The sequence below is a fragment of the Geospiza fortis genome, unplaced genomic scaffold (genome assembly GCF_000277835.1).
Source record: "Geospiza fortis unplaced genomic scaffold, GeoFor_1.0 scaffold229, whole genome shotgun sequence".
Classification (NCBI taxonomy): Eukaryota; Metazoa; Chordata; class Aves; order Passeriformes; family Thraupidae; genus Geospiza; species Geospiza fortis.
The window spans coordinates 1,677,283-1,701,267 of NW_005054357.1; the positions used below are offsets into that span (position 1 = coordinate 1,677,283).

At 36.8% G+C, this 23,985-nt stretch overlaps 1 long non-coding RNA gene across 3 annotated transcripts in view; it reads left to right on the plus strand.

Annotated features, from left to right (window-relative positions):
- The window catches only part of LOC102035063, a 61,517-nt gene that overhangs the window by 7,194 nt on the left and 30,338 nt on the right, over positions 1 to 23,985 (plus strand). For all 3 annotated transcript variants that reach the window (XR_004082037.1, XR_004082038.1, XR_265385.2), the window contains exon 2: positions 22,794 to 22,906. This is a non-coding gene — a long non-coding RNA (uncharacterized LOC102035063). The remainder of the gene's footprint in view (positions 1 to 22,793; positions 22,907 to 23,985) is intronic.

Below are 23,985 nucleotides of genomic sequence, written 5' to 3' on the forward strand. Positions count from 1 at the left end.
GTGCAGTGCTCAGAGCAAGGAGAGGAAGTGAGCAAAATGTGCACGGTTACATGCAACTGATGGGCTGTATTTTACCAGCCTATTTTTACTGTTGAGGCTCCAGACTATATTAGGAGCCTATCCAGTCTGCTGAGCCATGGGATGTGGATAATGGGATCAGATAAAATGATTAAAATCAGTTTGGTCTCATGCTTTCATCTGCTAAGTGTAATAGATGCAAAACTGAAAGACTTAATTGTACAATAAAAGTACAAACACCTCTTTGTTTTACCTTTTCCAGTTTAGAGAAATTGATGAGGTTTTTCTCTGTTTGTTTGATTGAAAAAATCAACAATGGCAAACAAGATGATTCTTCTCTTGCAGCATCCCAGCTGAAACTAGTTTCATCTATCTAAACAAATAAGCTCAGAAGCAGTTGCAGAAAAAAATTTACACCACATCCCATGAGATATTTTACATAGAGTGTCTGGTTAACAAGCTTCAGAAACAACGACTGCTTTTAAGTAGTTTACAGAGTTCAATAACTGCCTTTCTTTAGAAGTAAAAAATCTGATAATTTCCCAGAATGTCTTATCCATACACTGAATTTGTACTACTATTTTCAAGCATTATATTTTTTAGCTTATTTGAAACCATTTTTCTAAGAGAAAAATTTGCAAAGAAAAGGATTTAGAAAGATAATTCTAGCAAATGACAGCAGTGAAGAAAAGCAGTTCCCAAGGTTGATTTAAAGACTTGGAAAGGGTTAAAAATTCAGATCTTTATGTAAGAATTATAAATGAAAGGAGAGTTAAAAAGGGGGAGAAGCGGGGGAAGAGCTAAGCTGCTGGTGACTTGAGTGTATTTATGGATTACTATGTCCTGAAAAGAAGAAAACCAGAGTTGTAAGATGACACTGCAGGGGTTGTCTGGACTTTTCACCGAGTGTAAAGTCTGTTTAGTCAGTGTCTTAATGCCTAATGCTGACCTTTGCCCTCTTCACTCCTCCCTGCTCCAGGTGCAACATTTTTGCAAGTGCTTTAACATTATTGGAAGTTTTTGCAGGTTTCACACACTGCAAAGTGCACAGAGCACTTTACACATCCATTACGCCCACCCATATCAAGAGTTAGCACATTTTTTTTTTCCTAAGTACACACAATGATTTGTTTTACACATTTCCCCTTATTAGTATTACTGCATTAAATTAATAAAAACAAAAGCTTCTTTGTAAGGGTATTTGATTTACATAATTCCACACATCAAGATAAAAAAATAAATATAAACTCATCTCATGCTCACCAGCACTGCGAATTATACCAGGAGTGTGCAACATATGCCGGCAATGCTATTGATCTCTCTTAAATTAATTCTCTTTGCTATGGAAATGGAAGACAAAAACAAAACCCATTGCTACAAAACAGTCAAGGAAATACAGCTCATTTTCCTCAGGAAAAAAATTGATTTCTTCTAGAGTTATTAATTAGATTTGGAGTGATATAAATTTTAAAGTAAAACAACAGTTTTAGAAACTAATTATAAAAAGAGCTAAACTACATAAGGTCTGCACAATTTCAGTTTTAATTAAAAAAATAAAGAGTGCTATAAATCTATAAACTCTACAGTTTTCAGTAACAAAGATAATATAAAAATGCACACATAATTATTTCTCTACGCTTTATGTTTAGTAGATAACTGCTAAGATTTTTGAGGTGTACAATTTAGCTTTTCTGAGGAGAAAGTATAATCTGGGTACCATCACCTTCAAGACTACTAGAGATGCTGTGCTGTTTACCAGGTACTAAATGTGTAATACCAGGTACTAAAATTCACCCTTCTCCAGTGGCAAAAATTTACTGCAAATCCAAGACTGTCCAGTCATGGTTCCTGCACTTTGTGATCCACACTAGCTAACTATGCCCTCCAAAAATTAAAAATTATGATTTAGAACTCTAAAACTTTTAAATAGCTGACTGACTTCCACACATTCCTTCCTCACTGAGCCATGCTGACAAATGTTCATTACACTGAGGGAAAAGAAAGGAGGAAAAGGACTGGTTTAAAAGAGGTGAATGAGCAGCAAGTAGGCTTTATGGAAAACCCTACTGGTCTGGCCAGAATAACCCAGGATAACACATCTTCTATGCACAGCATTACTTCAAGGTGAGACTCACATAAAAAAGAGTTCAGGTGAGGGTTTATATTTAGGGAATTGCTATGACAGAGATGTGTTTGCACCTGGACTAAAACATTTATTTTACTGGATTACCTTTCAGATACACTGAGCAGCTATACTGCTTACAGGACACTGTACCTCTCTAAAAGAATATTTTGGTGTTTTCTTATGACATCACTAAATAAAAATTAGCTTAGGTCATCTTTATTACCTAGACAGTTTTACAGGGTCTGATTTTGGGGGAGATTTTTCTTTAAACAAAATATAGGTCTTAATATAGTAGTTTATTCCAGGAGTAGGCACAGGTCGAGGTGTCAAAATATTCTGGAAGTGTGTCCTGAAACAGTATTCTTATGTTTTTCAATTTAATTTGTAACACTGCAACTACAAGAGAATAAAGGGGGGGGGGGGGAGTTGTTTATTGAATGACAGACTATTTCTAGAGCTGGCAGCTTTATCTCAGCACAAAGAGTGCTCCTGTTCACAGTGCAGCTGCTAACAACTCATCAGCACTCCTTGTTTAGGGGTAGGGTACAATTAGAAGTTTTAAAAGCCTGAAAAGTTATTACATTATTGTGCAGCAAGGCACGCAACTGGATTTGATTTCTAGCCAGACTGTATCCCTTTGCTCCCAACACTGTTTACAAGACATATTTAGTGCAGGTGGTACTCTCCTTAATTTCACTGAAGGTCAAGTGTACTTGTCATAATTGTATTTTTTGCACAGCTGAGAATTCAACTACTTCTGCAGACTGAAAACAGACATTGTTTCTATAAAGAAAACACAGAGCACTGAAGAGTTGGACTTGAAATAAACAGAATGAAGTAAATTCTCACAGTTTTCACCTACTATCTTGTCAAGATCATCACTTTTGAGTCTGCTGTGTATCAGTGCAAGCAGATATTTGGGTCCTTCACTCCCAGAACATCAGAATCCTCTGTCTGGAAAAGTGGTTTCATTTATTTTGCTTTAGGGGTCTATTTTTAATTTTTTTTTCAAGACTACAACCTAAGATGAAGGTTTTGCAATATTTGCAAATAACTGACATTACAAGGGTTTACAAGTATAAAAATGAATAAAACTGAAATTAATCAAGATTCTAATTTAAGTAAATAAAAACTACATTACCAAAAATATAAATTCATTTTCTGCTATTTTGGAACATCAAAATAATGGCTTTCAGAAGAGACTCAGTCTTACTGTCTGTAAATTCTAAACTCATTTGTTACAATTGTCAGATAGAAAACTAAATCTGCTGAAAAAAATAGCATGGCAGAAATAGGACACTATTCTTGTGCTTCAGTTCATTTACTCTTATGAATTATGAGCCTCTCCTACGTGCAATACGTGCACCTAAAATACAAAACATTGTCCACTGAATCTTCTTTTTCCTGTGAATATGCTTCCCTCATACTCTAACTTACAATCATTCCTAGTGCCTTCACTAGGCATTTTACCTGAAGAAAGGAAATTAAAGCAAAACATCTCTGAATTGTGCTTCACTATAATTTTTTTCATGTCAGTTGAAAAAAGCCATAACAAAAAACCGCCAAATAACCAGGTGTCTCCTTCTGTAATTCTTATGTAATAGTTCAGTCTTGCATAATACTTAAAAAATCCTCCTGTTTTCTTCAAGTAGATGATTTCCTAATATATCAGAGACAAGGAAGAGAATCATCTTTCCAGATTCTCTTCATGTCAGGACCAGAGCTCAGATTTGCTTCAAAGCACCGGTTCACAAAATTCTAAAACTAGAGACAGATTCCTCTTGTGAAATCCATTTGCTGATTAGCAGCTTCTTACCCATCTCTTCTACCCCCATCCAATCTGCTTCTCTAAACAACTCTGCCCTGAATTGCTGTACTCCTCTGCAAACAGCAAAATGTAAAGATGTAAAAATTGGAACTAGTTACCTAAATACACAATGTTACTCTACATATGATGAGAGTTTTAAAAATTTTACTTGAAAGCATAAATGCAAGTAAAATAGTGCCTTTTAATGGAGCAGTTTGAAGATACAGAAATACTTTCATTAAATTGACACAGGAAAGATCAGGATTTCAAATCTACATTTTCATTATTGTGGAAACCTCAAAAAACTGGGTTGCAATCTGATTAGTTTTTGTTATTTCCTCAAAACACAAAATAGTACAGTAAAGCAAGCAGCAGAGTCTTATGAAATTTCACTAAGTCAACTTATAGGACATTGGTATTTCAGTCTGTGGGATTCATCTGACATTTTGTTTGTAAGTCCAAGCTTCCTCTTTTCTCACCTCACTGGCAAACTTATTTTTTAGTTATATTGTAATTATCAAGTTTTACTGCTTTATTTTATAGTCAAATCCACAAAGCACATAGATTCTTTTGGTTGTTTGTTTTTGGGTTTTTTTCTGAAGAGGAGAAAATATCCCTCTAACCACCATCCTATGCCAGTTTTGTACTTATTTTCAGGGAATAAATTTTACACAACTTCATTTAGTGAATCATTAATCAGGACTATTCTTTCCATATCCATATTCTAGCTGAGTTTTTCAGGCTCAGCATTAAATTTGGGGTAACTTAAGGTCTTATCCATGAAAAAAAATTAAAATCTATTGTCCTGCTAATGAAGGAAGTGAAACCTAAGTTACTTAAAAAGCTGATGAAGTTCCTGTCCTTTTCGAGGAGGAATCAAGATGGTTTTTGCTGAGATACTGGTTTAAATTTATACCACAGAAAAAATCCTGAACTTTAAGAAATAGTTCGAAGGGAATAGGTACCAGCACCGAACATGTATCAAGTTCATGAATCTACTTTTTAGATGCACAATGCATTTTTTTCTCTGAGGAGATGACAACACACTTGTATCTTTGTAGCAGCCAGCAGAGGAATCACCTCTAGCCTCATCCCAGCAGGCTGCAGTGGGGTAGGTCTCCATCACGTTCCCAACACACTCCTGGAGAAAGGAGAATGATGCCTAGCCTGCTCAGGTTGTGAGAACATCAAGGCCATTGAAAGGACCAGTGGGACTTGGCTGAATTCCCAACTTTCTATCATATTAAGAAATGGTCTCTCTTCTGTCCTCCTGCAATGCTTCTCTGATGAGTAACTCACCATGTAATGCCTATATCTTGTCCTTTTCTTTCCTTCTTTGGGATTTACACAGAACAGACAGCAATGATTTCCTACTGGATGCCCTCAGGATTCACTGCGTGTTTTGGATGTTGCAAGGATGTTGCAAAGGAAGAGGAGACAGTCAAGAAAATTTGAGACTTTTATGGGAGAGGGGTTTGTGGCCTTTGGCTACAAGATCTTAATGAGCTTCCTGCTCCTTTTTTTCCTTAGCTCTCTACAACAGGAGGCGGCAAGCATAACGAAGACTAGGGCTGTGCACCCCTCCTTGCCAAAGATTTGTCATCCAGTAGCTTTAAATTTAGAAACTTAAATTGGCTGTCATTTCTTTTACTGCACAAATGTAAAATAAGTGATGTTAAGATAGCATTAAAGAGAAACGTGGGGGAGACTGCTTTTCAATTGTTCTGTTTGAAAACTTGTACTTTATTTCATGACAAGCAGTGAGAATTCACTGGAAAAGGCATTTTGCGCTGAAAGACACTGGGCATACTTCATTATACAAGAATATTTCCAAATGAAGACCTTCTGTATTGTTTTCCATTTCCTTAAAGAAGGCCTCAGACTGTACCACCTGTCTAAACATATTTACAGTCTCTCCACACGCCTGCAAGCTCACTGTAGTGGAATTTTTGTAAGGGTCAAAGGTAGCACAACTGAAGAGGTTTTGTTTTGGTTTGTTTTTTAAGACACAAGGAGACATCCATGAATTTTCTGTAAATCTAACTGCAGATATAGCTGGCCCATAATAGAAACATTTGTTAATGTAATCTAGAGACACAAATTCTCTTGAGTGGCTGGTAACCATTTGACGAACTTTTTAAAAATTTAGTACTACATTCTGCAGTTTGCTTTTGACTTACCAAATTTTTTCCCTGCTGCTCTCTTTTTTCAAATTTTTTTGTTTGTAAGATGTTCGTTGAGCCACAAAAGCAAACCCTGTACCTCCCAGCTTACTTGCCAAGTTATTTTACTTTTATTCCCTCATTTAAGGGGGAAATCGGGGCTAGAGGTGAATAAACATTATGGATCAGGTGATGCATCCACATCTGAAGACAGGAGCAAAGATGAGAGATCAAACTTGCCTAAGAAAAGATAAGCAATTACTGAATCACAAATATAACACATTTATCACTTGAATAAATTGCTCAAAATTTGACAGTTGCTATCTTTTCTGAAATTTCTATTTGGAGGATCCCTCCCCCATTCTCCTGGAAAGACATCTGGCTACCACTGAATGGAGTTTAATGTTTGAACATCCCATCTGGTTTCATCATGTTAACACATGATTCCAAGTCATTCAAGAAGTATGAACAATGGATATTGTATTCCATATAATGCCATGTGGATTTAATCTTTAAAAGATGGTGGCACTGTAGAACTCAATCTTTTAGTTAAAAGTGAAAACATTTCATGTACACAAAACTCATTTCCCACAGCCTCAGAAGTCTCACATTCTATCCTGCTCTAAGAAAGACAAGGAGACAATGTCTCCCTCATATAGTGCCATTCCTATTGCTACCTACCAGAATACCTAGCTTTTCCTAAACATGACAGTTTAAAGCAGCATTAAAACAGATTTTTCATGAGAATACTCATTATTTTCATACTCAAATTACTTCCAGATTGATTAAAAAACAAAAGCAGAAGTTTGCTGAGGCAAATGGGAGTTGGAGACTGCTGCCTTCCAGAGCTGGTAACTCTACCTTTCACTGACATTAGCAAAATCCAAAAAAGTTTCTCCAAAACAAAGTGCTTTAACTCTAAGTACTTTCCTCAACAGACCAGCACTACTTTATTCTCAGTGATACTGAAAGAACATCTCATTTCTCTATATACTCTTGAATTAAATCCAATTTTCAGTTAATAACATTTCTTATTCAAACAGTTCTTTCACGTTATTTCTTCATGAGGATAATTGACTCAGTGTCCTGTAACACTGATCCTAATATATTTTTTGTATTTCTTAAAGGATGCCTAGAAGGAACAAATGTTCAATAAGTGGCTTATGAAAACTTAATAAGTTTTCTTTATTTCAGACTAAAAGAGACTTATATAAACAAGTGTAAGCAGGTATTTAAATATTTTCTAGCTGTCCTTTAAGCCACCTAATAAAAAGATATTACTTCATTAGAGCACTTGGGAAAATGACTGGTTTTACCTGCAAGGGTGAGAAGATGAGGAAAATATAGATATTTTGGAGGAAAACACCTCTTTAGTGGAATGAAGCAGGGCAAACATGCTTTATATCTCTGGAACTGGATCAAGAAAAGTGACTAGTTTATCCTCAAAACCGTGAGCTCAGAGTCAGAGTTGTGTAACAAGACATTATAGATATGCTGATGAGAGAAGACAATTTTGTGAAGATTGATAAAGGCAATTACACCACCCAACTTTTTCCAAACTCTGTTCACACGCGTCTTATTCAGCATCACCAGTTTATCAGCCAGCTCAAAAGTTAGTTAGATGTGTGGATCTAATCTACAAGTTGAAGTTAGTTAGATGTGTGGATCATGAGACATCAGGATTTTCACAGAAACACCTAAATCAGAAGTATTTAAGAGGGTAGTGTTGGTGTTTAAACAATCACTTCGTGTTGTCTGGAAAATTTCTTTACCTGTTTTACCTGCTGTGTTTCAGCTGACAAAACCTGTCTAGAGGATAGGGGCTACTATATTTAATAAACAGAAAGGGCAAAGAAAGAATAGATGTGCTCAAATTTATAGAAGTGAATGAATTCCTGTGTGACAAATTGGATAAGCTCCCAGCAAAGCTGGGTTGAAGGCTAGCTCCACCAGTTGGAAATTCTTTTAAAATCTGTGGAGATCACACAGACTGTTAAGACAGTGGATTATATGCATTGAACAGAGTCAATTCTAGCTGATTACATCAGGGAAGCTACTGAATTCCCTAAATTCAGGATGAGAACTATAAAATGCAAGATTGGAATAGAGATGGCAACCTTTAGTGATTTTAACTGTGTTCCACTGTTCTATCACCTCTAATAACTTAATCCTTAATACAGCAGTGACTGTGTTCACTGATGACCACCTCAGTTTTACAGAGCTAAGAGAATTGTTTGCTTCATTTGGCAGTACTTCTATCGACTCTTTTCAAGTAATTCTGGTTGAGTATTCATTCAGCACAGATTTATGCAAGCTATAGCAGACAGCCTATGTCAGAAAGTCTTCAGAGTCTGTTTGTCTAATTCAAGTACTCTGTCTAGAAAGGCATTGCTTTTGAGTACTCAAAACCTATTCATTCACTTCCTTAGGTTGGCAGGCACAAAACACACAATACTTTTCAGTTTGTAATCCATCTGCAACACCTGAATTACTACAAGCACTTGTCATACACTGAAGAGAAAAAGGGATGCTGACAAAAGGAATTTAAGGAAACCGAAGTCCTAAACCAATCTTTATGAAAGCATTTTAAAAATTTATTTTATTTCTTTGCCCTTAAGCCATGCAAGAAAAAAACATGCAAGATCCATGCTTATAAAGAACTAAAATTCTGTCTTCTAGAATTTAGGGAGTTAGTTAAAACTTGTTGGTTCTATGTAAGTATTTTGTATTAGGGGAAAGTTTGACTTCCCAGACAGGATCCAGAATTACGGTTGGTTCTACTCAAGATCAATTTCACTTTAGACGTAGCAAGAGAAATTTGAAGACATAGCAAGACTTTCCCAGGGAGATAAAATTGATTTTAATGCTTTACTGCAAGATAGACTGTGCTGGCCTAGCTAGACCATACGAAATTGGTGCCAAGTGATCTTCAAGTAGATTAGCAGTACATCCATTTAAAAGGGCAGTGATACTGTAGCTGATAGAGCTCTTGTTACATCAATTCTCTAATTTACAAAAATGTGTGGCATATTAATGCTAATTTTTAGTTCTTGTATGGCATAAGGAGCATCTATTTCCTAGATCATTGTATTCCATCATCTTGTTCCTACCTATGATGTTTAACTTCAAAAACTAAAGCAGAATGCCTTCACAATCCCATCCTTCATTAGGGGAGAACAGTATCTTAGCAGTTTGACATAAGTTTCTGTATTAAGAGAAAACTTGAGTGGGTTTATTGAATCTATCCATTCTTTTTGGATATCACAGATTCCACATTAAATGAAAGTAATGGGTTCTCCTAAAGTGAAATCTCACAGTGACAGTCTGAGTTCTAACTCTGACTTTGATTATTTGCAACTCATGTTCAGCCTTACAGAAGGCCTAAGTGCACTGTGATCCAAATAACTAAATTCCAACTTAAATCTCCTATCCTTTCAGTAATCTAACTCAGAAATTTGTGCACTGCAGATATTTGATATCTCACTCTCTCTCCCTCTTGCTAACTCAATCTTGTTTTCCACATATAAATGGCAAGCTGCCAATTAGGGAAGTACACATGCTGCAATGCAAAGGAAAATAAGTAGATATGTCTGTATGTATTAACTACAAGTCAGAGTATTGTCTAGTGCAGCTGGAGTGAAAAACACTCCAAAAAAGCTAATTACAACTCCAGTCTTTATTATTATAAGCAAAAGCTTTTGTGAGATAGGGTTACAGTCCTCACTGCAGTTTATTTCTTGTTTTTAAGTCTTTGTTATTCTTTTTCCACCGATTCAAACTCTTGAAAATAAAATTGCCTCAGAGCTATTACAACAATAACAAAAATCTTAAAACAAGGCAATTTATCAAACTATGGTGCAAAGAATAAAATTCTCTTCATTCATTCCATCACCTTTATGGTCTTATAGTTGGTTTTACCCATACATAGAACACAATTCCAACATAAACGCCAGAATGATGATTAAACAACACCTGTTAGTGTAGATTGAAACATTTTTATAAGCTTCCTTAAGGGAAAACCAAGCTACTGGTGAAGCCAGCAGGACACCCAGGTTCATATGGGCTCCTGTTCCAGATTCAGAATGATGTAATATGAGACACTCCTCTTTGTTTATTCCCTGATTCCCAAGCTATGAGAATCTGTGTTAGGATTATTCCCTTTATTCATCCTACTATAAACTAAAACAGACCACCTTTTTTGGACACTGCTATAGGGTAACAGAGAAATCCAGGTAGTTCTGTATGGTATATGATACACACAGTTACATATCACCCTCAAACAGGAGTAATTTAGATCAGGATACTGAAGTTAACAAAACTAAAAACCCCCATATTTTCTCTTTCCTCACCGTACTTACTGAGCAGGTTCTGCAAGTATATTGAACATCTTTAAGCCTGCTAAAAAATATAACTAATTATATTTTATTCATTCTCCTCTCTATTTAAGAAAAAGAGACTTCGCATAACTAAATTTTGTGGGCTCTGTAATCTCCACGTGACTCTGCTGCATTTTCTCCTCATGAAATGCCTGGCATCTTCTTGTGCCACACTACTCAGCATAAGCTGCTTTTCTGTAATTCATAGGCCACTCCAGTACAGGGCTGTTGCCATTTTTCATTTCCAAAAGCAACTATATGAAGTGATAGAACTCTCAGAAATGGAAAAAACGTGTCCTACTTTTAACTTAACAGAAAATGGCATTTCATCTTATAGCCCTGCCAGTGCACTTGCTCGCAATGTGATGTGTCATGTAGGTTGAAGTGAATTTCTTTGCCTCAAGGATCAAGTGCCACTTCTCACCAAAAACCTAAGAAGATTTCACTTCATGTTTGACTCCTTATTCACAAGTACTGCAGTCTTTGAATATCGGCTTTTCTGTCAAGCTGGAGGATGGTGATTCATAAAGTAAAACTTCATGTGGAGTGGTACCATTTTAAAAGAAAACTCCTTCAGAAAACATTTCCAGGGATTAGAAGGGAATTTATAGTCAAAAAACAGACACACTGACTCCAAAATAGCTGTTTCGCATTTAGCAGTAAATTCACTATTTGAGACAGATCTCTTCATTCTTCCTAAATTTCACTGAAATTCAAAGTAGAACAGGACTAGTTTTGAACTCAAAGTTTTGTGGGCTGGAAAAAGTGAGTTTTCTGCTTACCTGTGGTCATGAAATATTTATCAGTTTCCCAGTTAAAAAAAAAATAGCAATGAATGGTATACAGTGATTCATTTCGTTATGTGAAGGACTTGGTATAAATTAGCAACCTAGCACTCAGTGGTCACATGTATTCAACATACTGAGTAATGCTACTTTAGCTCACCCTCATACAAGCACAACAACGTGGCCTCCCACTAAGTTATTTAGTACTTATGGTAGTGGGCCAGAAGTACCTCAAAGTTGTTTGGCATAATTAACAACTCAAGATAGAACTAAATACAAAATTTGTGAGGAAATTTGCAAGCAATCTTATGTACAACAGTACCAACCTAAATAATTTCCAATAAAAACTTTTTAGTCCATTTTGGACAAGTGCATCTACTTATCCCAACTTTTCCAATTAAATATGAAGTAAAACCATCTAATAAAACATAACAATGCCATAAGATCAGTCCCCCAGATAAAATATATTCATCACAATCCCAGATCTAAAGCTACTTTTCAGGTGTTTTAATAGAGAATCGCAATTGCTATGAGTTATGCAGATTTATTCAGGGGAGGGGAAGGATGGCTTTTGGACTTTGATTAGGGCAGTTTGAGGGGGAAGAGGAAAAATAAATGAGATTCACTTCTGTTTTAAAAATAATTCTGCTGCCAGAAGATTCCACCATCACAAAATAGGTGATATCTGTAACAAGCCAGAGAAGATAAAGACCTTTCCTTTCCTTTATGACCACAGATAAGCAAATGTGCAGCTGACAAAGGTCCCTGAGACCCTTCTGCTGGGCCTTCAAAACCTTCATCATGGTACTGTAGATGAGAATGTTAAAGAGATGCTTCTCTTTCTGAGAAACATCTTCAGCCTTTATCAAAGTTTCTGCAGGCTTCCATTTTCCAAGCCACACCAGTGTGGTATTTGGTACTGATTGCAGAGGACTCCTCATGGAGAAAACTCCATGTTCCACAGGAATTCAGCAGAAAAGCCTTTTACCACAGCCTTCATCTTCCATTTTAAAGCTATGAAGAGGGCAAGGGATACACTTTAAAAGAAATTTTTAAGAGGAGGGGGGAACATTTCAGAGGGTCTTCAAAGATTTGTCTGTTTGAGTTGTGGAATTAATAAAAAGTAGCAGTTCAAAACCTTTACGTATTTTGAGCTACCATCAAATTTTGGGCAAATCCCTCAAGAGAAATTTCTCATTGTGAATCATGTGCTGGACTTGCTTTTGTTGGTTTCTAACACCAGGAAGTTGCCTCCCAAGTTAAAATGCTGGTTTGTTTATTGCAGTATCATTAAAAAAATACTATCCAACAAAAGATGTAGTTATTTCTTTACAAAAACACAATACCATTCAATTACAAAGGTTTATATGATTAAAAGAGAGACGCACAAATATTTAACTAATATGTATCTTCCTTTGTCAAGCGGAAGCCAAGTACATGGCAGCATGCTTGGGATTAGAAGGTGGAGGATGACTAAAATTTCTTCTTTCAGTGGAGTCTAATCAAGGTTAGAGATCTCCATATTAAAAACAACAACAACCCCCACAAAAGCCTCTCCAAAAAACAAAGCCAAACACCACTGAAACCTTAATGCACACTGCTTTATATACTTCAAATCATCTTGGTACTTTAGGATGTTGATTTTTTCCTTACATGAATTCTTACAAAAGGTTCTCCACACATTTTAAGGCAGAAGGATCTGTGTAACACTTCATTTTTAAAGAAATGAATATGCAATTCTGCATTTAGTGATTAAAAGGAAAAATGGTTATAACAGTCAATGAAAAAGAGTAACAAAAGGAACACAAAGGACATCTCAGTTCACCAAGTGAACGGCTCGTCTTTGCAGAGAGAAATTTTGTCTAGAAGCATTCAAAATGCAGAGTCAAAGCACTCCTCTGCAATGTCAGAACTCAGCATCATGAGGCAAAAGGTTTTTGCTGGATAGAGAGCAATTTAAAAGTTTTCCCCGTAGTTGAAAAGAATTAAAATGTACTATTGAAATGTCTTCAATGAGCCAACAGCACTGGCCAGGCTGTAGTGTCTGCACAGCAGCAGCACTGCCCAGGCCTTGTGCTGCTCTGCTGCCTTTGCCAGTGCAGCTTGTGGCGCAGGAACAAACAAAAGGCCAAATTGTTTCAGCCAGCCAGAATCACCCCCAGAGTGTCCCAGCCATGGCCTCACTGCGGATGAGATGCAGATCAAAACTCTGAAAGTGAAACAAGATGGAGAAGAAGCTTTGACAAGTACAACCTGCCCTAACTTGAAGGCAAGAAGCATTTAAATGTTAATGTCTATATATGCTCATTTAATTAGTAAAATGAAGGATTGTATGACATACTACTTCAAAAAAAAACCAAACCAAGACTCACTGCATACACCAAAATATTATTTTGCATATTATATACTTATGCAACAAGTTTGCCATCTCTGTCCCTCTTCCTATAATCACTTCAGGGAGGAACTACTTTACAGAGCCTAGCAATAAAAGGGTTACATTTGTTTAATAGAACTCCCTTCCTGTACCATAAATGAAGGCTTCTACTACACCTATGTCAATAATAGTCTAGTAAAAAATGAGAACTTTAAAAAAGTAAAAAAGAAAAAACACTGGATACCTAAAAAAGAGAATAGTACTTGTTCTTTATAAGAATAAAAAGTTACCACCTTTCAGGGGAAAAGCAGTGGAAGAGGAAAGTATCATTCTCTTTTGTTCTACATCCCTATGTGCTTTACTATAAAAAAAACAAAAATACATTTATTTAACTGGTCACATTATATTTAGGTCACCTGGGAGAAATAATGCTTCTGGAAAGGTGCAGTTCAAGGTAGCTACAAAATCCTTTATGAGAACATTTAAGTAAACAAATAAAAATCCTGTTTAGTCCTCTCATATTCCTATCTCCTGCTTTTTCAAAAAATACAGGTAGCTGTGTTTCAAGGAGTGAGAACATGAGGCACATTGATTTAGTGAGTCTGAACTTAAACTAGGACATCAAGAAATAATAGCTGCAGGTATTCCCTTACTTCTCTGCTGCCAAAAAAAGATGCAACTCTACTATTTCTTCCTCTGATTACAGTGGTGCATTTGAGTTTCTAATGGTTAAAGAGGGCATTACAGGAATTTTGTTTTCAATTACTGTTCTATGTGTAAAGCAAAAGTTTTAACTTCCAGAATCTGCAGGTGAAGTATTGGAATTTCTCTCCATTTTTGACTCCCAATACTGACTGTCACAATAGTGACAGCACAGTGAAGACTCTCAGGGCATGTCCCCTCCTTCTGAACACTTTGTAGGATGCATGAAAGACAGACTTGGGAGAGCCAGGAGGCTTCTCACTATACAGCATCACTGAAATAATGCAGCAGTAAGTGTTTGCCCCTTTCAAAGATGTTTTCTAATGTTAGCAGGTATCTTCTGCAGATATTTTACAAAGAAGAAACTGAGAGCCTAAACCTCTTTTTAAATTGAATCTCTAAAGTGAACCTCTGAAAATTGAATGCCTGAACTCACATATCCTAATGGCTATCCATGGATTTTATTACCTGATGGCAGTTCAGAACAGCTTTTCTATTTCACTTCTGTTCTGCTCCCTGACAGCCTGGAGAGCTTTTGCACACAGTAGGCCAAAGTTTCCAAGAGGCAGCCAATAGCAACCATGCTAAAAGGAACTTTGGGGCAAATTCTTTAAGTCTTAATCCATCTGCTCGCTTCTACTTTAACACCTTCACAGTAATTTACAGTATTTTTACTCATTCAATCTTTATTTAATTTAAAAGGAGGATGAGTAGCATATCCTCTTTAAATTGTATGCCAAAGTAAGTCTATTGCTCAAAAGAAATAAGCAGAGTTTCCCCACTTCTATGAATTAAAGGGATTTTCAAGCACTTCCTACAGTAAATGTGAAACACCATAAAAATATATTCATAACATATTTAAATAATGGTATAGAATGTAATTAAAAACTTTTACATTTGAAGTTGAATGAAAATTCATTTTCCTGTACTATCTTCTAGTTAGGTTTCTTATAAGGAGCCTTCTGTAGAATCAGAAATAAATCTTTACCTTTAAAGTAGAAAATATGGAGAAGGGATGAATCAGGTCCAATCACAAGCACACACACAAAAGGAAAGTATGCTAAAAGTAATTCAAAATCCTAGAGGATTAAAAAAAAATATTGTATTCAAAGGTGAGGTATAACCAGGGTCCCTGCAGTTACTTTGAACCTTGTGATTTTAACAGAGTAGGGTTTAGATAATGCCCTAGTAAAGAGAGTCTTCATTCTTTTGGAAAAGGGCACAAGATGATCCTTACAATACCACATAAAGTAAACAGGAAATCTAGATAATAACCTGGAAACTGCTAGTTATCAAGAGTTCCACTTGGAAATGAAGTACTATAAGACTAAAGATAGCAAAATGTTGCCACCAATACCTAGTCCTGTTAGAACTGTAGCTTTTCATATCAGCAGCTTTTAGATTAAACTGAGGTAATATCAGGAACCTTACTCTACACTGGTTTAGTATTTACTATAGTCATTAATCTCACTGAAATATGCATTTAAACAACCTACATGTACCAGTGCACACAGCACTGGTAATATATAATCTGACAATTCAAAGAATTCAAGCTGTTCACTGATGGATCACCTTTCTTTCTAAAAGAAACACCCTAAACATGGAAATTTCCACCTTTTTTATGCAAAACCACATCAAAAACTGAATACAAAGATCAGGCTCAATATAAGAATATTTTCTGGGATATGACATTGAAGCTACTCAAGTTTGGTATTAAAGAGACTTGCATATTGTTTCCTTTTTAATTAGAAAAATTTCTAACCCTATATGCTGCACATGATAGATCTAGACACATGATTTTCAAAGGTCCAAAAGAAATGAAAAAGTAATGCCATTTTATTCACAGCTTTGGTGTGTAGGGTAACTTTTTTGTGGGAAAGAAAATGCCATTTCCATAATAAACTTCATTGGGAGCTCATGAGTGATTACAGCTCTGAGCTAGGGAAAAAACTTGATAAAATACCTTATAGGTACTCTGAAAGTGCACCTTCAACAGTTGTCTTGACTTTTCCCTGTTACAATAGGCATTTGAAGTGACATCTGAGCTATTTATTTTCAGTAAGAAGCCAAGCACTTGTGTCAAGTAGCACCACATTCCACAGGTTGTCTCATTTAAAAGCTGTAAGTCTGGCTAGATATTGGCATGCATGATTCAAAGGGACAGAACTCAGCACTTAGCAGGGGAGGGAAAGGCATTTAGAAGATAACAGAAGTCCAGTTATGAACTGTGAAAACATAGAAACTCATTGAGGAAAATGGGAGAAGCCTATGCTTAAGGTTAGATGCATGTGCTCAAATATCTAACTGAATCAGTCTACAAAAAAAGAATAACTGCCAGGAAACATTTTAACCTGACAAGGTATTGCAAACAGCATCGTCCTCTTTTGGGATATAGTCTGTTGCTTTCATAGTACAAGCTACAGGCAGTGGAAAAAGTTATGGAATACAATGTTGGGGTGTCTTTGAATTTACTGAATTCCTTCCAGAATGCCTTATGGTGGACTATTTAGTATTCATCACCATGCTTCTGTGGAGCAACGGCTGTTAATCTTCTAAAATATACAGAAAAGAAAAAAACATCACCTCTACAAACAAGCTTATTTTGTCCTATCTTGTCATTTTTAGCTGAAAGCCCAACAGGTCACCTACAGGGGGAAATAAAATAGCTAAAACAGGAATTTACTGTCCAGTGTATCTAAGAATCAGTGAAACAAATTCACTTTTCTTCTCTTTTCAAGGTCAGACAAGATGACAAACAGTCTGTATTACACAGTTGTATCATATAGTCGGCATGCCAGACGATGAACCCATAATTCAACAAGCCCAGACTTAAGGTCCAGCACAAACACAGAGTTAAATGTGCTTCCCAGTACTTCTGAATGTTGCATTCAGTCACTGCTGCTCCCTAGGAAAACAACCAATCCCCCAGCCACACAGACAGAAACCTCCTCCTTTTCCTGCACCTCCAACCTCCCCCTCCAGGGTAACCCAAAAAACCAAAGAAATCAGAAGTATGGCAGGCAGGGGCAAGGCTGAATTTTTGTCTGTGCAATGTGGAGTTACTGAAATGTACTTAACAGCTCAGTGAGATAAATAGCACTGCTCTGGTTTTACCCTGGTACAGAAGACATGAGGGTCTAACTTCCCTTTTGTTGTTTAACTGATTTTAACAAGAGGAATTGGGAGGGGTAGAGAAGGGTTTCCAACTACTTTCTGAAAAGGTATCTTTGAAGGGAAAATGCAGTCTTCAAAAAGGAAGAAAATGGAAAGCTTTTCCTCAGTTTCCTTTCATTTCTTATCTTCCTAAAATACATATATACAGTTTGTTCCAGGAAATGTCTGAAATGCCTTCTGGTAGCTTGTACATAAACATGAAAATCTCCTTTTGAGTTCAAAGAATTTCAAATAATGACAGGGGAAGAGTTCTTGGACTGTAACATGGATGTAAACAAAGGTCACAAATCACTCTCAATAATTACAATGCATTATCATTACTTTTTGACTTTAGTCTGCTATCACATAACTGAATTAGATATGAGCAAAGCTCTACTGTGCCTCCACAGTGATCTTTTCCTGTACACTAAAACCAACAGACCCCAGCTACATTTCTCAGCCAGGAGCTAATGTTTCTGGGTACATGTTACTGCTGCTGTTTCATTTGTCAGTAAAGCCTTATTTACTCGCTTCCTGTTATTAATTATGGGAAACAGGATCTCTTCAAACTGTAGGAGAGGCTCTTTTAACTCCTGTCTAGACTTTTCAAGACAAAATATTGATGAGCCCTTTAATGTTTGTGCAGTGACACAATCTGAGCAAAAAAACCCCCATCGTTACCTCAAACAGCTTAAGGCTCCTTATCACACGTTCACAAAAAAAAATCCTTTAAATCACTCGGGCTCACATCCTTATTGTTAGTCACTGAAGTAAGGTTTCCTTTCATAGTTGGATACTTTCTTCATCTGTCACACTGATTAATTAACAGCTCACAGTATGAGCCCTGAGCTTAAATAGCCTACTGAAACGAGGAGGAGAGATCAACTTTAATATTCCATAAAAAGCTGAAGAGGAAAAATGCTTTCCTTACTATGAAGGGATCTGTCTTCTAATAATAAAAAAATTAACTAATTTCTGTTCAGTTACATTACATGAGGAGATGAAAGCACCCAGTTTGTGAAGGGAGATTGCCGGAAAGTATTAGGACAGAAGTTGGAGAAGACTTAAGCATTTTAAATTAAACTGTTGGTTGGAAACAACCAAGTCTTGAACACCAGTGAAATTATTTTCATCATCATTAAGAAAAGCCAGTTTATCAACTCATAATGAGCAAATCTATAAAAACACAGTACCACTGCCTGTAAGGATCTATGGGGAAAAGGCATGCAATTACATGAAATGGAGAGTTGCTAAACCCTTAAAGCTAAAGCTGGTTTTAGTCAAAGCATTTGTTGCTCTCTCACATACACCTCTTCCCCAAACTGTTACAGTCTGGCAATTATTTCAGGAGTTTGATTTTCAACAACTCCAAGTTCTCCCCCTTTTTAAGCCCCTCTAGTACTGCTGAGTGGGCAAAAATTACAGATGCAAGAAAAGCTGACAAATGAGTGCAAGGCCCCTCCTCTCCAGTGCCTCGACAGCCAGAGCCCCTGCCAAAACATGCCTGAAAGCTAGTGAGGAGACAAAGACACAAAGATCCCATTTTTTCAGGGAAAATAGATTTCATGTAAAAACTGCTAGGGAGAAGACTAGCACATGGGCACACATGTAATCTCAAGCACAGCATGTAATCTCAAAAAATGTTTCTTGAAACATTCATTGAAAAATGAATGTTTCAAGAAAAAGTGAAATTATATGTACTTATTGAGTAAACTCAACAAATGCAATTTGATGCACAGCTCTCTTTAAACTGCTGACTGCTACAGGGGGTAGGACAGGGTAAGCTCCCACAACGTCAGAAAAACATTTTTAGTCATGGAGAACCCTCAGTTTAACACGATTCAAACTAAGAGTTCATGGCTGTTCCTCTAAATCATCTCCTGATTATGCCGTAGTACACAACCAAAACAAAGTAAATCCAGCTTTTTAGCTCAAATCTGTTCAACTATGTTTACTACTAAAAGATGCTTCACCCAGGGTGTTGTTAATGAAGTTGCAATGAGTTTAAAAGCCTGGCACATAGGCACATCCATGTTTTCAAGCTTTTCATAACAAGTTTACTACTTTTGTGACTGGCACTCCTCACTGAGCTGGAACAGGTCTGCCTCTGAGCAAGGAGAGCAGCAGTGAGGTGAATGCAGGCAAGCAGAGCAGGAGAAGAGCAACAACAGGATTTCTTCTTGAAACTAGTCAAAGCTGGGGGAACGTCCAATTTATGGTGGGGAAGATTCGGGACAACGCAAGAGTCTCACTAATTTAAAAATAAAAAGGATATTCACAACAGATTAGAATTATTAGAATTAGAAGATTAGAAACTATTGCTTTAAGTGTGATTCCAGTCCTTCAGGAGTCAGTGGTGAAAAAAGCTACTGTTAAAAATAATATAACCTCCCACCAGATGGGCAGTTTAGGAAGTAGAGGTGTAAAATGGAATTTTTAGTCATCAGAAAGGTTTTCAAAATGCTCCCAGTTCTGATAATTAGCGCTCATCAACATGAAGCATTCTTAAAAACTCTGCGCTTGTAATATAGTTTGTCCTATGGAAGGCTGCTTCTACAGAGGCATTCAAATTCAGCCAAAGTGTTCCAGTCTTGCAGCAGAACACTAATGCAGTATAAACAGAACATAGGAAATGTTATATAATAAACATTCTAAAAATGTGAATAATGCCCCGAATCGACAGGTTTGTGATTGAGGATAAACAACTGCTGAAAGGACTCTAAAAAGACCCTCAAGGGCCCTCTGCCTTGCAGGAAGAGCCATGGGCAGAGAGCTCAGCTCTCTGCTGGGTTCACCCTCATGTTCCCCTTGCTTCAGCCCGTGAGGATGTGGCACATTTTTGACTCTGAACCCAGGCGCTGCCTCTCTTCCCTTCTGTCTGCTCGTGAACACTGCTCTGCCAAAAGACTTAAGAAAGAAAGGGCTGGTAATCCTTTGACTAACTAATAAATCCCCTTCAGGATATCAACACTGATTGTTACACAAGGATTGGGGATAGTCCAGAACTATTTATTAAAAAAAAAACCCAAACTAAAACCCAACCCTATTCTCCACATTACACCTGAGGAGAAGTACCAGGAACATCAGAAAACTTGAACACTGCCCATTTAGTTACAAATCCACATTTATTTTCATGAAATTTCTTTACATTCCTTTGGTTGATCCCACAATCCTCTCGCTAAGTCTAGGCATATTCTAATACTTCATAGCCAGTCAGTATCTAAATTATTTTGAGGATCTTTATGCATTTTACCATCAAACCATCACTCAGCCCCTCCTAAATGCATAGCTGTGTCCATTTGGGCTCCATTCTCAACCAGACCAAACCACCATTTTCTTTTTGTTAGTACAGAGAGATCCTAGATGTTATCTTACTGGAGAGATGAAAAAAAAGTCTTCATCTCCAAGTCTGATTCACCTACTGCCACTTTCCCCTCACTTCAAATTCTCATAAACTGACTCCCAAACTCTTCCTCTACCCCATCCACCCTGAAAGTAGAACTGCTGTACTTGTACACATAAATCAAGAATAATATGATCGCCTGATTTCCAGCAATATTCCAAGATAAAAAGAGATTTAGTTCTGAGGTCAGATTCTAGAAATGCTAAGAGAAGGGCAATATGGAAAAAAAAAAGGACTGCAGTTAATGACTTAGGTAAGAGAAACAGCAGAGAATGAAATAAGATTTATGAACAGTTATAAACATGCTTTATCTTATACAGCTGGTAAACTCATTCTTCAGAGTATCATTACAAAGTAATCTTCACAGAGAAAACTCAGGTTATAATCAGATTATAGAAAGAGTGCAGCAGTGAAAAATATTATCACTTGATTTCACACATGTTCTGTCACTCACCTAACACTATTTCTATCTAAATACTTTTAAAGATTACTTGAAAAACAAATGTTAACATTATTTCAACCAATAGAAGCTGTTGAAAGTCAACATGAAATTTTGCATCTGCGTCTAATGTCTGTCGTTGCCACAGAGCTCATTTTCATGGCCTCACCTCCAGGCAGTGTGTGGCACTGGGCTTGAAAAGGAAGGAGACTTATGTTTTCCTTGGCACTGGTACAGCATAGGTCCTTAGCATGAAATTTATTAGCATTAATGGGCATTGTGTAATTAAAGCACTGTGCTTTAATGCCCTGAGGGGTGATGGGCCTTTTTTCATGTCCTATAAAATAGACAAATAAAAAATGTGAGACTTTTTAAAGCTATTCAAAGAATTCTAACGTGCATGTTCCCCCATTAACCATAATAGAGGAGGCGTAGCTGAACAAGATGGATCCAAAATTCTCAAAATGTCTTCCATGAAACCACAAGATGGTTAATACTAGACACCAGGTTTTTTGAGAATATGCTATGTAATTACAGTATTTTGCAATGACACAAGTTCTTCAAAAAGTAATGATTAGACCATGAAAAAGTATAGATTAAAAAAAATAGATCTAATATACTGTACTTACTTGGTACTAAACCTGTTTAAAGGAGTCCAATTTAATAAAGTGGCTTTGAGAAGCAACTCAAATATTTGTTACTTGAGCCCTGGCATTTTCTTTCCTGAATGCCAAGAATTTAGAAGGCTTTGAGGATCCCATCACCTAACCCATTGCACTTCAGTGACAGGGGGAAGCATTTATGTAGTTCCTCATGTGCTTTTGAATATCACAGGCTGAGATTGGAATAAATTCAGAGCTACTAAAAAACTGCAGGAGTGGTGCAGGTTTCATTAGGATTGATGCATGTCAGTAGTAAAGATCAGGCTGTTACCTAGACCTGCATTTCAGTAGTTAAGCAGGATTAATTTTCTGTAAGACATAAAAACCAACATACACAGGTCTAGTATTTGATTTTTCAGAAACTGATCTTGCCAACACTTATCTGTAGTACTGCAAAATAATCTTGGAGCTCATTTTCTGGCAATTTTTTGTTGTTTCATATGTCTGAATGATCCTACATGAACAGCAAGTCTGAACAGCATTGGAAAAACAACACTGATGTAACTTTTTATGATGCTTAAACTATTGAAAATATAAGGCCTATTGACAGTATTGTGTCACGTCTCAATATTCTGAATAATCTAATTGCACTTAGAGCTGGCTTGAAGCAAAACTTATTTTATCTGAAAATCTGAATAAAAAGTTAGTATAGATTGTACAAAACCACTAAGACCTTTACAGTGACACTAGCGATTTTTCCTAGGGGAATGTCAAGATCAATTATTGGCTGATCTACTGGACATATCCTGAGGTATCAAACAAAATTCTTTATTTCTTTATCTTCTAGACAAATCACTACAGAGCTACAGACCAGCAATGAAGAGAGCTGAGGGCAATTTGACCAACATCATCTGTGTCGGTTCCCCAGAAGTCGACAAAACACGTGATTGGATCTCCAAGGTACATCCCAGACATGAGTTGCTGTGCCATTCAATTAGTAAATTATTAAAACAAGATGTTTTCTTCGATTACATTAAGATACTGGCAGCAGGGAGGGCTATTACCTTCCATCGAAGAGCCTGCCTTCCCAAATTATGCTGTTTATTAACACATCATTAACAATGTGCCACCTCAGCCAAATGATCAGTGGTCTCAGGTACAAAGTAAAGATCATTACAGAACTTCACCACCTGCCTCATTTGAGCAAATCAAGTAAGTACATCTGAATCACCGACTGCACAAAAATATTCAAATGCTAATTTTCATCCTCAGCTTTGTGCCTTTTTTGCCGTGCCCATAAACCTTCTTCTGAGGAATCAACAGAACCTTGTAGAGATAGAGCTAAACAGAGAAGTTCTTGAAACTAAACCATTTTTCTTTTCAAAAGAACAGGAGCCCAGGTAAATGATGCCTTTTAATACAGCACATGAAAATTTCAATTATGGAAATCATTATTCTAGGCATTATGTGCCATTTTATATTCCCAGCAGGATGTTTTTCATCTCATCAAGAGTTTCCAAGGCTGTTTTAGTGCTCCTGTATATGCAAAACACATTTAAGGGCCGCCAAGAAGATCTGTTAATTAAAAAGCCAAGTGGTCAGACAGATTGGAACTTGAGGATTATAGGTAAAAGGGATGAAATGAAGGCTTGGAAATTATAATTTCTCTTTCTGTGGTAGCAGCCAAAGCAGCTGTTATAAACTGGGCAAATTAAAGATGTGGCTGACTAAGCCAGCAGTCTGGAAACAAGACATTACAAAAACATAACAGCAAGTCATCTGCACCCCACTTTTAAAAAGCCAAAAGTGCTGACCGTTTCTTTTTTACTCTCTTCCTGTTATTCTGATCTGTCACAAATATCCTCCAGCTGGTACCCTTCCAGCCCTTGTTCACCAGTTCTAGTTTCCCACCCCCATCTGAGGGAGTTAGTAGTAATTCCCAGGACTGTGGACAAATGCTCCATAGTGGGAGTAGTCAGCAAACAGAAAAGGACATGTTTAAAAGAAGAGCAGGTGAAATAACAGAGTTGAAGTTCTAA